Raw genomic sequence first — 15502 nt, 5'->3', positions numbered from 1 at the left:
AATTTGCATTAATGTACAACAAATGCCTGGTTAATGCATGTTTAACTTTACAATACAATTTTATGGTTACAAGTGACAGCAAATGGCAAAGAAATGTCCCTTTCTGAAGTGCACAATGCAACATCTGTAGGGTTCATCTATTTTGTTAATGTTAATACATGATAAATGGGGGATACAGAATAGCATTTGTTACAACAGATAACTTTCTGGATACACATCTGATATACAATAACTGGAGTATATCTAAATATGTCCTAATGTAGCTACTTTACTTGCTGTTATCTCATTTCAGCAGTTTATAAATAAGTATCACATTTACTCCTCTTTGTTACAGTGTAGCTTTGTGTCTCTTTCACATCCTTTGTTAACATTTCTGTTCTTATTTATGTGCATGTGTTACTAAAGTTAACATGATTACTTGTATAAATAAATAAATAAATATAATTTATTTAAATAAACACCCTTTGTGCAATAATAACATTTATACCTAAGTAAAGTTTTCCCATCTAGCTTCCCCTGCCTATTGTTTGTGCACTAATTCAGTTATATCTGTGAAGAGTTTCCCTGTTTACTTTCCCCTCTCTCTTAACTCTTTCATTAAAGTTGCCTTGCCTTGTATTATGCATGCTCACTTACTAGGTTTATGTGCGTGCAATATCTATTGTGTATATTATGTGCTAGAGCCTCCATGCACTTCTGTGGGGCCACAAACACTTGTGCTGGCCATAAACAGGTGCTGCTGTTCACACAGGCTCGCTTAGCAGCTTGCATATTCATTGAACACCACTTCTCACCAGGCTAAAAGCAACTAAACGTGCAGGCTTAGCACAAAATGTGCACACTTAATGAGTGTGAAAAGCATAGGAACAGTAGACATAAATGAATTATTCCTTAGAAACTGTGTTAGATCTTTAAGATTTATGCTGTCTGCCCATTGTTGCAAGTCTTATCTTCATTTTTGCACTGCTACCATGTCCTTCATTATACAACTGAAACCACCAGCTAATATTTTTCAAATTAATTAATAATATTTCAAAAGTGCTATCCTACTACTTTATCTCCTATACCATGTAATCAATAAATGTTTCATTGAGTGTATAACTGTTTTGAAATTTGACATTATTTTCTAATGTTTTGTTTGTCATTTTTGGTCATAAAGTAGTTATTTGCCATAAATTTGCCACATATCTTTTTTTCCTTTTCTCTTTAAATGAAGCACAAGTTATAAATTCGTATTCATTTTTATTTATTTAAATGTTTCATATTTTTTCGTTGTGTGTTTCTTGTAGAAATATGGGCTGGATTCAGTAAACTGCAGCATTGTGCTAATTTGCACTATGAGTGGCCATGTGCAGGATGTGTGCATTTGAAAAAATCCAGTTGCACAACCTGGCTAGGCCAAATAATGTGGTAAGCCATGTCATATGCTAACGACTGCATAATGATGCACTGTGAAAAACAGTGAGGCAAAACAAGATAATGGTGCAGTTCAGAAACATTTAAATATTATGCAGGAACACCTTGCTCACTTTAGATATGAACCTGGATATATGCCCATTTTCAAAAGGAGTATATAATGCAAATATAATTGGCGTTGCTGCAGTTATGTTTAATAGTATATGTGCTGGAAGCTTTCATTGCACCTGCTTTGTTCAATGGTGTGCAACATTGTCCCTGAAGGTGCAGGGACATCTGACCATGCTTATTATTTCATTCCCTGTATAACATCAACAAAGTGGGCCATTACTGTGTGGGCAGGGAGACCAGATGTGAAACTGTGGAAATATTTTAGCCTCATCTGCACCCAGTGGATGTCATGGAGTACCTATCCTACTGGATACGAAGGTATGTGGGTCTTTACATATATTATATAAGAACATTTTTTTTCAAAGGCCATCAAGGTCATAAATGATTAACTCAGCTTATTAGGTTGGGGTATTCTTTTTCCCAACCCTCCAAAGATTATGCAGTATTGTTTACATATTAATACTTGTTTTTTTTCAGAGTTTATTTCAGTATTTCTTGCATAGAGTTGCACTTTGCACCTTGTATGTATACATATATGTATATGTATATGTATATTTACTTTTTTGTCTTGTTCTTAATAGTTGCTTGTATGTCATTTATCTTATTCTTAATAGCTGTATGTATGTCATTTATGTAATTCATACTTGGAGAGTCACTGAAACGGAAGTCAAATTCCTTGTATGAATGCGTACTTATAAATGTGATTCTGATTCTTATTCTGATTAGCTACAGGGACCTTATGGTGACCTACTGGTGGCACAGTGGGTATATCTCAGTCATCTACCTGGAGCATACTCCATCAGCTCCTCTATGTCGTGCTTCAGCTTTGAGGGAGCATACCCAGAGGAGAGAGTAAACACTATGCAGCAGTTCCATGATACAGTTCATTTCCTTGAGGTTCCAGGAGCCACAGACTGTAAACACATTGAAATAAAGGCACCACCTGGGGAAATGGAAAGGCGGTACATGAACCACAAATGGTAACATTCGACCAACTGCCAAGTGGTCTAGAACCTATAGGTGCCATCTACAATGTCAGTTCAGGCCAACCAGGCAGTTTTCTTGAGTACCACATAGGGCACATGTAGGACACGTATCAATTGTTTGCAAGGGGTGACTTCCAAAAGGGCCATTTTCTGGGTGATGCTGGATAATCCCTAGAACACTGGTATGAGAACCATCAGAAATCTGCACAGCTAGACTGAAAATTGGTACAACCATGCACAACTGCAAACCAGAAATACTGCAAAGAGTGTGTGTGTGTGTGTGTGTGTGTGTGTGTGTGTGTGTGTGTGTGTGTGTGTGTGTGTGTGTGTGTGTGTGTGTGTGTGTGTGTGCATGCGCTATGGTTCCTGAAGTAATCCTTTTGCTGCCTGGATGCATACAGGAGTGCCCTGCAATATGAGCCCAATACCATTTTCCAAAATCCTGACCATGTGCACTATGTTATGCAGTATTATAGTTAGGAAGCAGCTACAGCAGTGTGCAGGGCCAGCAGTTTCCATCAATTCCCAGTATCACAGGCAGTGATAACCGAGCCAAAAATGGAGACAGAGGAGGAGCCAACAGCAATGGTTATCCATGCCAGATGTGTGTAGGCTCTGCATGTCATGCACTAGCAGAAGGGCAGTGGATTGCAAATAGATATACAACATAACTATGAAAGAGTTAAGATACATTATAATACATGTGATGCATGCAAAAATACCAGACTGTGTTTAACCATGCAAAGGCTGGCCATGCTATGCATCAGACATAGACAACACAAATAACAATGTACAAAGAGCAGGGCATGGCTAACATTATTTACATAGCTACATTAACCCTATATGCGAAAACAAAGCTAATTCTCAATTACCTTTTCTAATTTGAACCAAAAACAAAAATAAAAACTAATGAAAGAACAAACGGTGTCCTCGAGTCAAGGTCCCAAGAAATAGAAAACACACTTTATTCAAATAAAAACACAGCGTTTTTCGCCCCTGTGAAACAGGAGCTTCATCAGCATAAACCTTTACAAATTGCAATGTTTTTTTAAAACAGAGAAAAACGGAAATGAACCATAAATGATGTCATATCCTCCTCCAAAAGTTGAAACATTTAAAGGTATATATATTCCGAATCATGTGTGTGTATATTTTTTGGCTGGAAAACATTCATAGCGTCACTAAAATACAAGACAAGTCAAACCGCATTTTTAAACATGTCAAATTATACCTTTAGGCTGTAATAATAATAAATACAGCACTGACTAAGGAATAAAATATTAATGCTTGTATAAAAATACCCTCTAACAGGTGTATTAGGAAGGTAATTAATATTTATGTAAGCACTTGCCAAGAGGCTTGCCAGTTTACTTAAAACAAATATAGTTAAAAACAAAGGGTTAAAAAAAGAATAAGTTGTATTTAACAATAACAAGTTAAAACCCTTTTGGCCACCACTCTCTGGTGCCACAATGCGAATGGTCTACTAATGCTCCTACTTAAGAAAACAAAGGCTAAAATAAGCCGAACACCTATACATGAAAATAATGTTAATGATAACAATAACATGTGAAAGGGGGTGGTAATAATACAATGAAAATAGTGTAGGGCTCTATTAATAGTCGAACCTTTAAGACAAAGGACAACCAATTATCTAACCCGCTAGGGAAAAACAGCAAAAAGCCGTTTACCTCAAATAACTTTTGTATTTTAAAATGGATGATATATCTAATTTCATATTATCTCTTTCCTTATTGCCACTTCTACTGTTTCTACTTACCCATGACAAGTTTTTCCTCCAGTAAAAATCAAACTTATACTTGTTGCCTTTTATATGTTCCTCAACTGCACTACAACTTTATTTTTCTCTGTATCATCTAATAAATATATACACTACTCACCTTTTCTCACTTAGTCTCTGCTTCCTACTCATATGTCCTATACCTCCTCTCTCGTATTTCTAATATCCATAAATGTAAAATTGTAATTTGACTCTCTAAACCTTGCTGAATAATATATCTTGTATTAACTCATTAATACCTATATGGTGAAGAATGTTACACCTCTAGCAAACTACACACACCCTGGATTTCAGAGCATTTTCTGAAATATGAAAGGTATAACATAAACAATTGTAAAAATTTTGTAAACAAGGAAAGCTATTAAAACTGTAACAAATTGCAGTGTTATCAGTAAGAAATATTCTTTGCAGTGATGATAGTCTGTGCATTCACAGTCTTTCCACAAATACTATAATGTATTATAATGCACACAACCCCCAAATTATATTTTTTGCTAAACTTTCACAAGCAATTTATCATATTGCAAAACTGTACAACCTTGGTATATATTGTTACAACATTTTTCTTAACCAGAAATAGACTTCCACATGGCAACAGGAAATTCCTCTACAAGTGTAAGTTTATTGAGATATTTACAGAAATATGAAAACACAAACTTAATTGTAGCATGAGCAGAATAAATAACATTGAATATTTCTCAAGATATGCAGCTAACAGTGCAAATTGGAAACAAGGTTTTCTTCAACAACATCAAAGGTTTCACCTGATGTCATGCAATAGTTTGTAAGTCACTTGTTTTTTTTACGTATTAAGCACATGTGGAAATATTCCTGGGAATTTAATAAAATCTGTGTAGGCACACTGTAAAGCCTACATGGAAGGTACCGTGGCCATGTATGTGGTAGTCTCTCAGCAGAGTGCCATGCATATTAATGAAGGTGGGTTACTGAAGGGGAGCAATGTAACATAGTTGTTGAATCAGTGTAGGGAGTGTGTTACTGTGTCTGGAGATGAGTAACACACCCCTGCACTGTCAAAGTGCTGAATATCAGTGTATGCATATATAATAAAAGGTTTATTTTTTTTTATTTGTATTTATTTATTTATTTATTTGCTTTTTTATTTATTTATTTGTGTGTGTGTGTTTGCATGGCACGGCATGCTGCACAGCAATGTACATGTGCCAGACATCTAAAAATAGAAACCAGATACATTTAATTATGAAAGCAAAGGTCAAGTTTGAGCATAGCTGAGCAGGTATGAGCAGTGTGCTATGGTGCTTAAATGTAGTGTAGAGATATATGTAAAAGAATAACAGGAGTCCACATGGCCATGTAGCCAAATGGTTAGAGTGACAGCCATATGTGCAGTAGGTGGAAGGTTCAAATACAGAGGCAGGATATTTTGTAAATATACATTATGAGGATAATGTTAAACCCTGATTACACTTTTTATGATTACACAGAGAGGTTATTAAATTTATTTTGCAAATACACATTATGAGAAGTACGTTTAAACCCTTGATTACATATTGTATATATGCACAGACATGTTATTAAGCATTTATGTGGCAAATTCACAATTATGAGATGTATTTTTGAATCCTGCTTTGCTGCACTCAGCTAAGCTCTGCTAAGCATAGCTAAGCCTTGCCAAGCAACACTTAAACAAGGAATGTTTTACTGTACATAGCTAATTTGTGCATTGCTAAAAAGTGCAAACCACTGCTAAGCAATGCCCATTTAAGCACTGCTCAGCCCAGCTAAGCTGATTTGCACCCCGCTAAGCATTGCCACTTTAAGCACTGCTCAGCTAAGCTCAGCGGGTTTGCACGGTGCTAAGCAATGTGCCACATTTTTAAAAATTGCCCACTGGTGGTAAAGGGTGAGAAAACAGGCTTATTTAAGTGTAACAGGTGGGAATACAGCAGAACCAGTTGGAGTTTGAATTTGTCAGGAACTATGACAGGTGTTGGAGAGGGTACGCACATTGTTGGGGCATTCTGGAGTCCAGCATCATGGTTGGACTCCTTGTTAAATACCATAACATCTGGCTGCTACAGGGCCAGTACCAGGGATCGGAGTACAAGTCAGAGGCCTGGGACCAGCTGGCATGTGATCTCACAAGTGCAACTTATATCCCCCGCACAGGTAAGCAGGTGTGTCATCATTATGATGACCTGAAGCATTGGAAGGGCACCTGGGTCCAAGATGCTTGGGATGGAAATGCCCCATAACTTTGTAAGAACTGTTTGTATTGTTTTACCAATACCTAATCTGAATGTGTGATAGACAGGTACACATAATGGTGTGCTTCTCTCCCTATAGCTGCAGAGGAGAGAGCTCGCAACCTAGGGACCCATGCAGGGCACCTGGCCAGGTTGCACTGTGAATGAGGTGAGTACAGATGTATCTTGCAATCTATAGTCATATAAGCAAGAAAGATTAATGTATTATCTGCTATTAGGTATATAACAGTTCTGATTGTACTGCAATGAATGTGATCATAGATATGGACTGAAATAAGTGAGTAATGCCACGTACTGTTCAATAAAGATGAAAGCATGAATCCTGATAATGTTAAGAAAATAAAGTTTCTACTACTTTAATTATGGAATTACAGCTGCATTGCAACACCTGCATTATATGTACTGTTCTTCAATAATGACTGGAAAAATATATCAATCACTGCATGAAGTCACCCCAATAAAGCTATGTTGTGCAATATGTGTGGATTTTGGCCTGTTGGTCATGAAATCAAGTATTACATCTGCTGTGAACTAAAAACGCAAATAATACCAGTAAGTGACTAAAGGTTAGCTAATAAAGAGTGTTTTGGTAAACTGTAGATGTGGAGCTGTACTACAAGATATAATGCATTATGATAGCTGTTCTGCACTAAGATCTGAAGCAATAATTGGAATGCCCACAGTATATTGTTTATATCAGGATTGTCTTGTGTTATCCATTGTATATCGGCTATATGCATTCTTGCTCATAGGTACGCCACTGCAGGCAAGTATGAAATTGTAATAGCTGTAGACTAAAAATATACCATCTGCATCTGCATATGGATCAGGTAGCCAACCCAGTACTCTGATATGGTTTTTATACATCACAGATATTTCCACCCCCTAGGGGTATATTGTCTACACCTGCATTCCAAATATTAATGCACAGTTCACCTGCTATCTCTGTCATGCATGAATCTCATGCATGTGTGTTCAAGTGTCACTGCAGTCTTGTATAACACTCTACCTCTATTACTTGGTCATATTTTGTTACTTATGTATTGTTAGCAACTGCTCTCCCTACAGGAATTACAGGCAAATAAATGGCTGTAGTAGCTGTTAGAATGGGTTAATAATTTGTGTGTTTATGTACCAGAGTGTTAACAGCATTGCTCAGCAATGTGATATGATGTCAGAAAAAATCAGCAAGTACAATATTAATAAAAGTTATTACAATAAATAAAATGTGTAATCTTGGTATGGCTGTATGCCTAGTGTGTCTGTGAATGTCTGCTGATAGTCTAACCCCATGCCTGCCAAGGACAGCATGATAGTCATAAACTCTCTACGCTGTGCATGATATATGTCGCTCAAGTGTCACACTGTCATGGACTGTGATCACTGTTGCCTAATCCCTCAGTCATAGATCTATCATCAACATGATTTATGTCAATAGCACAGTCACATTACATCAGTCCACAGTACACCTTGGTAGTCATATATGTCCCCCTGACATCTAATAGTCCCCTGTAGTTGTGAGTCTGTAGGTGTTACAGCTTGGCCCATACTGTCCCATGCGGATAGCTTGAGAGGTATGTGTGCTACAGAAGCTATAGGGCACTTGTAGACATAAAGTAACAGCAGACCTTTAAAGTATATAAGAGTACTGTTGCAAACAATATAGCCTATACTGGTATTAATGGACTATATTCTCTCTCCCCCACCCATTATCTGCATCATAATTTATTATTGTTACACATTGGTTATGGTTTACTATTAACATATGTTGTTCTCAAAACCTTATGTTGGGCCCTGTGTTTTATTATTGTTATGTATTACAATGTTTGCATACTAACATACCCTGTTGAATAACTATGTCGTTGGCCTTAAGATGTAACTGTAATTTGGCATGCTGTTACTATACTGACTTTTATTTCAGTTATTGTTGTGTTCCATATACTATGTAATGTTATGTTACTGGAATATTTGCAATGTTCTGGCATGCTGTTATAATAACTAAATGTTCTGTTTATTAACTAACCTATACACTTTGAAATACTTCAACACCATAGCTCGACTGGGTGGGCCAGTTACTGGTGATCCACCTACTCTACCTCAGCAGGCCATAGCACTTGTTCTCACCACATCTGGGACCCAAGCTGGTGGTGCTCCTTTGCTGGCCCTGCACCATCTATGAGTGGAACCTCCTCAGGGGGCAGAGCCTGTCCCCCACTGGGAGCAGGCTTGGAGGGGTGGGGTTGTCACCTGGAACAGTTACTGGTGATGGTGCGCAGTATCATGCATTGTGACTATGAGGATTGCCTGCACTGGATTGATGGCAGTCTCACCAACCTGAAAGGGCAAGGTGGCCATGGCACCCAGCCCCCAGCACAGCCACCTTCAGGACAGTGAAGGAGCAGTGCTGATTGCCCATGGGTGGGGAGCTCAGTCTCACTGCTGTTGTCTTGGTTCACAAGGCTCTCTGATTCCACAACACTCTCCCCATTCAAGGTGTTTACCCCCCTCTTGTGTTACACACTGCCCCTGAATGCTGTCTTGTCTGTTTGCAAATGCAACTTCTCATACCCAGCTTACCTCCCCACATGTACCTATATCCCTTCCCCAACATTCCACTCTCTACTTAAAAAAGGGGCAATTGTTCCACAAAAAAAATACCGCCCCATACATAGCTGTCTACTTCACACCCACATCCACTGGATACAATCAATTACAATAATTAATCCATACAGTTATGTTGACCTCACCCCTCTCTCTGGAGTGTGAGGCTTCAAATTTCATATTCTCTACAACTTGCACAGCTGTTGCTGTACAAGAAATGGAAAGCTATGGTCCTTTCTTACACCCATCCTGCACATCCCTACCTGGTTTTCAGTATGTTTTCCCCCTGTTTGCCCCCATTTCACCACTTTCCTATCACCCCTTTTTTCTTTTCTTTTTTAAAAATTAGACTTTATACATTTTATACATCTTGAAATAGATTTTCTATACCCCTGATTATTGACACTGTATTCGTAGGTTCATAGGTTGGTACTAGGCTATCGGCCTTAGGGCCTATACAAGCCTAGTCATAACAATTCCCTGGCTATTTCTTCCCACACTATTTACTTTCCTGGACCCCTGTCTAGAAGGCCAACTGACATGATCCCCAGGGTGAATTTCCTTTCTCCCATCCAATCATCAAGGTTCCTTTTGAAGAGGGCCAAAGAGGCGCTCTGCTTGACATGTATGGGCAGTCTATTCCAGAGTCTGGGAGAGTCTCTGGGTTAGGAGCCTATCCCTCCAGCATGTTTTGTTTATTGTGATGACAAGGTTTAGGTCCCTGGAGCATGTGGCTCTGAGGGATTTCTTTAAGTGTAGTATGTCCAACAGCTCTGGGTTTGATATGGCCTTGTATGTTAAGCAGAGATCGCCTCAGAGTAGATGATATGTGACAGAGTATAGCTGGAGTTTTTTAAGGCAGTCAGCATATGGCATCTGCTTTAGGCCTGTGATTCTTTTAGTGAGGTATTTCTGCGGCCTTTCCAGTTGTGGCAGATGTCTTGAGAGGTACATACCAAATGGGGCGTTGTATTCGATAATGGGTCAAATGAGGGATGAATACAGTGGGACAATGTTCTCTTTTATCTGGAAGAAAAGCCCTTAGTGATGAGGTGTGCCACATAGAAGGATTTCCTGACTGTTGTGGCAATGTGGTTATTGAAGGTGAGACCACTGTCCACCTGTGTCCTTAAGTCTCTTATCACACTTTCAGTGTTTAGTGTACTACCACCTATGTGGTAATTCACGGGTACATGTTTTGTATAACATTGTATTGCTACTTAATGCCTTGTAATAATCCTGTAACATTGCTGTTTAATGCTAATTTATAATGAAAATTGTATAACATGTTGGAGCTTTTCTCCCCGGTCTCCACTGAAAAAGGGCTCTTCAGCTCAGTCAGACAATCCCGGTCAACAAATGTCAAACAAAATAAAATAAATAAATAAAATTAGAGTGGGTTAAAGCGGAGCTAAGCAGCATGGTGCACCGTGCAAACCTGCTTAAAACTGTCTTATCACCTTCTCTGTTTCTGACACTGTTAGGCGTATCTGCAAAATAGTCATCCTTGGCAAGTTTCAAAGCAGGATCCTGTCAACTACAGCATAGTGCATTAGACCACTAGGCTACTCAGCTTCTGAAGTGAAGTGGGTGTTTCCATAAACATATCCTGATTGCCAATGACACACTGCTTGTACATATAATGTAAAAATTGACAGTGTACTTGACACTGTGATACAGACACTAGACCAGTACACAGCCAGATAAATAATGATAGAAGTATGTGAGGCCTGGGATAGCAGGTATAGCTGTCAACTGCATAGACTGTTGCAGAATGTCCACAGTTGTGCAACCTTCTTTTGGCACAGTTTTCATAAAACCTATTCTGTGTGCTGAAGTACTGGCAAATCAGTACAGACTGAGGTTAGAAAATCATGACAGACAGTTTAGTGTCACACATCATACCCATCCGAACACACATGATTATGCAAATCCTGTGTAACAGATTGTATGCATGCACATATGGCTTGCAAATACACCTGCTGTAGCGTTGATTCAGTAGTTCAGTTTGTTACATTCCTGTCATGCTGTACATTTTGCCACCCACAGTCCTGGGTTCAAATCCAGTATGCTGCACTTCAATGACATTCTTGTGAATACAACCAATAATGCTGAGTTCTGCAATTTTAAGCAGAACAGGTTGCTGCTACTGCATTCACTACTACCCATGTTAGCATATCAAAGGCCTATATGTAGGGATACACTGCACAAATATGTATAGGCTTCCTAAATGGCACCTACCACTCTCTGAATGGCACTATTACATAACATATGTACCTTAAGCACATGCCTCACCTGGACTGTTATGGTTGTTTTCACCCTGGCTCTTCTGCACCAAAAGAGCTGACACTGATCCCTCACTGATACATATAGCTTGCTGTCCTCCAATGAATTCAAACTCCGCAATATTGTTCCTGGGCAAAACAGAGCAGCTGCAGCCTGCAACATATGCAGCAGTATGTTTAGCTACCAGCTAGAGACATACATACCTCACAACTCCCTAGAACAAGGGATCCACACAACACCCATACATAAAGGGGTTGGGGATCAAAGGTCAAGCGACAGGGACATGTGTCACAGTCTTCCCCTACAAACACACACAGCTGATAGACCAGCAGCTACTGCGGCAGCATGCATATTCCGGTGCATATGACATATGACACACATCTGTCTTGCCCCTTACTGACGTCAACTCACATTGTTTAACACTGAACTGCCACATAATCAGAAATTAATTCTACAATGGCCAAACAAAGCATGAAAAACTATGGACATACCACATAAATCCCAACAGTGGACAGTATTTTTGCATATCGTCTGCAATGCTGTAGTCTCCACACCTTGATAATGCCCATCTCACAGACTAGAAAAGGGGCCAAGATGTATATGAAGGCAATAAATATAGCACAGTTCTGCCATGCCATTGGCTAATGAAAGTGCAACCCAGCTGTTCTGGCTGCAATTAGCAAGTCTGAGCCACAGATTGGTGCACTGGCAATCATATGTTAATGAGCATTACCTACAAAAGGCAAGCAGCTGCCCATGCCTATGGTAAACAGGTCTGTGACTTGCTTTACCAAGACAGACTGAGATTTCAGAAACATTTTTCATCAGGATTTCTACACAAAAAGGAGTACAGCACTCTACCAGGTATGTAATAGAAGTTCCCATTTAATGGGATGCAGATGGGAGGATGCAGTTATGGGGAATAAGGATTACAACAGTAGGCCTGTGGTGCATCAATGGGAATGACATGTTGGTGATAGCCTGCTGTCCAGCACCTACAGGCATGCCTTTCAACTCTGCCTGCTGTGACATTGATCACAGCTCTGGCCCTCTCAGTCCCTCCTACAATGTTCGGCTTCTGTATGAATGCTACTGGATTGTCTGTTAGACAATAGTGACAGTAAGTAATGGTGGACACAGCTGGCATATCACATGATGTACTGTCATTCAGCTCCACTCAGTCTGTGAATGTCACACAGGAATAGTTCAAACATTGTACAGGTGTCAATGGCTGTCCCTGATTTACTCTGGCTAGGTCACTGTTTAGTTGACATTCATATCTCATCACTTGAGAACTATTGCTAGCATACCTGGTGACCCCTACAGCAGGACTTCATGTCATAGCCAGCAGTAGTGGGGAACACAGGCCCAACCTCAGCGACAGAGTGTATATATTGATCATACAAAGTAAGGGAATGAATACAATAACAGACATTACTGTAGCATAACTGTTTTCTGAAGGTCCTGGCATGTGACAGGCAGATTGCCCACATTCTGAGATCAACCATTAAGTATTGTCGAACTATTTGCCAGACATCCATATGTTTCTGGCAAAGGGTCCACATATATCAGACACACGTACACATTCTGAAAACATCTTTGTACTGCAGAAGTTGGACACCTATAGGGAAGCTGACCTACAGCACATTTGCAGTGCTGTTTGTCATTACATCACACAGATGTTGCTGGACAGTCCCTCATATACTTGTAGTAGCACTCACCTATTTGTCTGACAGTGGCTGTATGACATGGTACTGGGATGTTGCCCATAGGGGACACACCACAGTAGATGGCATTGATGGGAGCGGAGACATACAACGCACTCTGTCACAGCACACGGACATAACCATTACTACTACTATGTTACTGATTATCACACACATACTGTGTTGATGGATAGCGGGGTATGATGTAGAAGTTAGAGAAGGATGGTGCAGGTCAATTTGGATGTGCAGGGTGTGTACATAGTGGAAAGCAACGTATGTGGCCCTGTGATGTGTTCCCCTCTTCTTGTCTTTTAGAAAGGATATATAGATGGAGGCACCTGCCATTTTCAGATGTGAAAAATTATGTGATCCTGGATGGCCTGAGACTGCATCACAGCATACTGCTATCTAGGAGTTGCCCAAACTATGAGCAACATGCTGCACTATGGGCTGACCTCATCACAGCAGTAAACCAAGTAGGGCTACAGGAAAGAAGCCACAAGCAGGCTTGACACTGGGCAACAGATATGATAAATGCTCCATGGCAAAGGGCTGCTGCAGTGGCCAGGGACCATGCTGACACTGGTGAACAGCCTGCAGCAGAACAACCATTCCCGGCCACAGAGGAATTCCTGGTGAACCTGGGACCAGCCACCAGCTTCCAAGCATCCATCTCCCCATATGTTGTGGAGGTGGGTGCCACAGCTTCCACAGCAGAGGAGTATCCAGGTAAGCCTCCTGTATTCATCACTGTAATACTGTATCAGTCATTGTGGCAGCCTCTGCATACCAGTATATGGATGTCAGGTCAATCTACATTTGGGGGAGGGATTGTTTGTAATGCACACTTGTGCACACATACTCAGAATGTCAGTAATGTGAGCAGTATCACAATTCCTACTGTACATGTTGATATATGCATGTACTATCCTGTAACAATGACACATTTGTTTTGGCTAACATTACCTCTCCCTCACATTTCTATAAGTATGTCAGTTGTGGCCAGAGTGCAATGTGCTGTAGTCGGTGAGTGTGAAACTGTTTTTATATGGATTATATATACCCTAAGAATGCTAATGGCTGCCATTTTGCTGTATACACAACTGATATGTTTAGCCAGAGTACAATACTTGTATGTTCAGTTTTGGAGGAATTAACTGAAGTGCATTAAATCGGTAATCACAGTAGTGTATTTGCAGCAGCTGTAACATAGTTGCACTTAGTTTTGTGAAGGTCTATGCAGTCTGCTATACAGGAGGCAATAGTATGGTCAAGAATGAGTGCACTGTGTAGGTGTAGGTCTATCACATACACTGACATATCACTTATCTCACAGGTGTATAGTAGTGGCAACATTAGCTGGACATAGCTGTAGTGCATGTTATAAAGGGCCTGTCTTGTCTATGCATGTTGTAGTCTGCTTGTGTGTTGCGCATGGGATCAGAAATGATGTGGTATGAGTAATGCAGCTGTGGCACCTCATCTGTATGTGTGTGTGTGTGTGTGTGTGTGTGTGTGTGTGTGTGTGTGTGTGTGTGTGTGTGTGTGTGTGTGGATCACTAGATATAATAGTGCAGGCATTAATATACTTATGTTGTCTTCCTCCTCACAGGTGACCTTGGGGGTTGGATTGTATCCCCCTCACAACCTGATGCCAGTGTCTCATCAGACTCTAATGATGATGGTGGCCATAGTGAGGCACAGATGGGTTGTTGGGGTTCAATCTGTCCCATGGGTTGGCATCTCACTTCCTCCCCCATTGTCCCCACACACAGTTAGCATCCCCACACATACCCAGTCCCCTGTAGCCACAGATATTGGACAGTCAGAATGTGGCAGCATCAAAGAGAAGAGTGTGGCAACTATGTTATCAGTGAATGTAGACACTAGCCATAGCCAGAGGGCTGGTGAGGTCCCACACAGGCAGATTGACAGGGGTGCTCAAAGGAGGACTGCTGCTAATCTACCACCTGTCACATGCATCAAATTATGAGTCACTCAATGCATGTATTGGTCCATCATGAAGGCACAGGCACATTCCAAATGCAATACCAGATGGATGCTTAGGATCATGGATGCATCACTGTATGAAATCCATGACTTCCTCCACCACAATGATGACACCATGAATCATTTCACTGATGCAGTGGAGAGACAGTGGGGTGAGACATTGTCAGTCCTTGATCGCACATTGCCTGTGTTCCAGCATGTGGTGGGAGTAGGGGGTCAGACACGTGGCTGTAGATTAGCAACAACATCTGCTGAGAGTCCGTATGGCTGTGCACACTCACACTCCTGTAGTAGCAGTACCTCCAGCACTATAAAGGGGAGGCTGTCCACACCACA

The sequence above is a fragment of the Protopterus annectens genome, chromosome 2.part0, assembly GCF_019279795.1.
Source record: "Protopterus annectens isolate FY-2018-M chromosome 2.part0, PAN1.0, whole genome shotgun sequence".
NCBI classification, from domain to species: Eukaryota; Metazoa; Chordata; order Ceratodontiformes; family Protopteridae; genus Protopterus; species Protopterus annectens.
Note: the sequence above shows the minus strand (reverse complement) of the source record.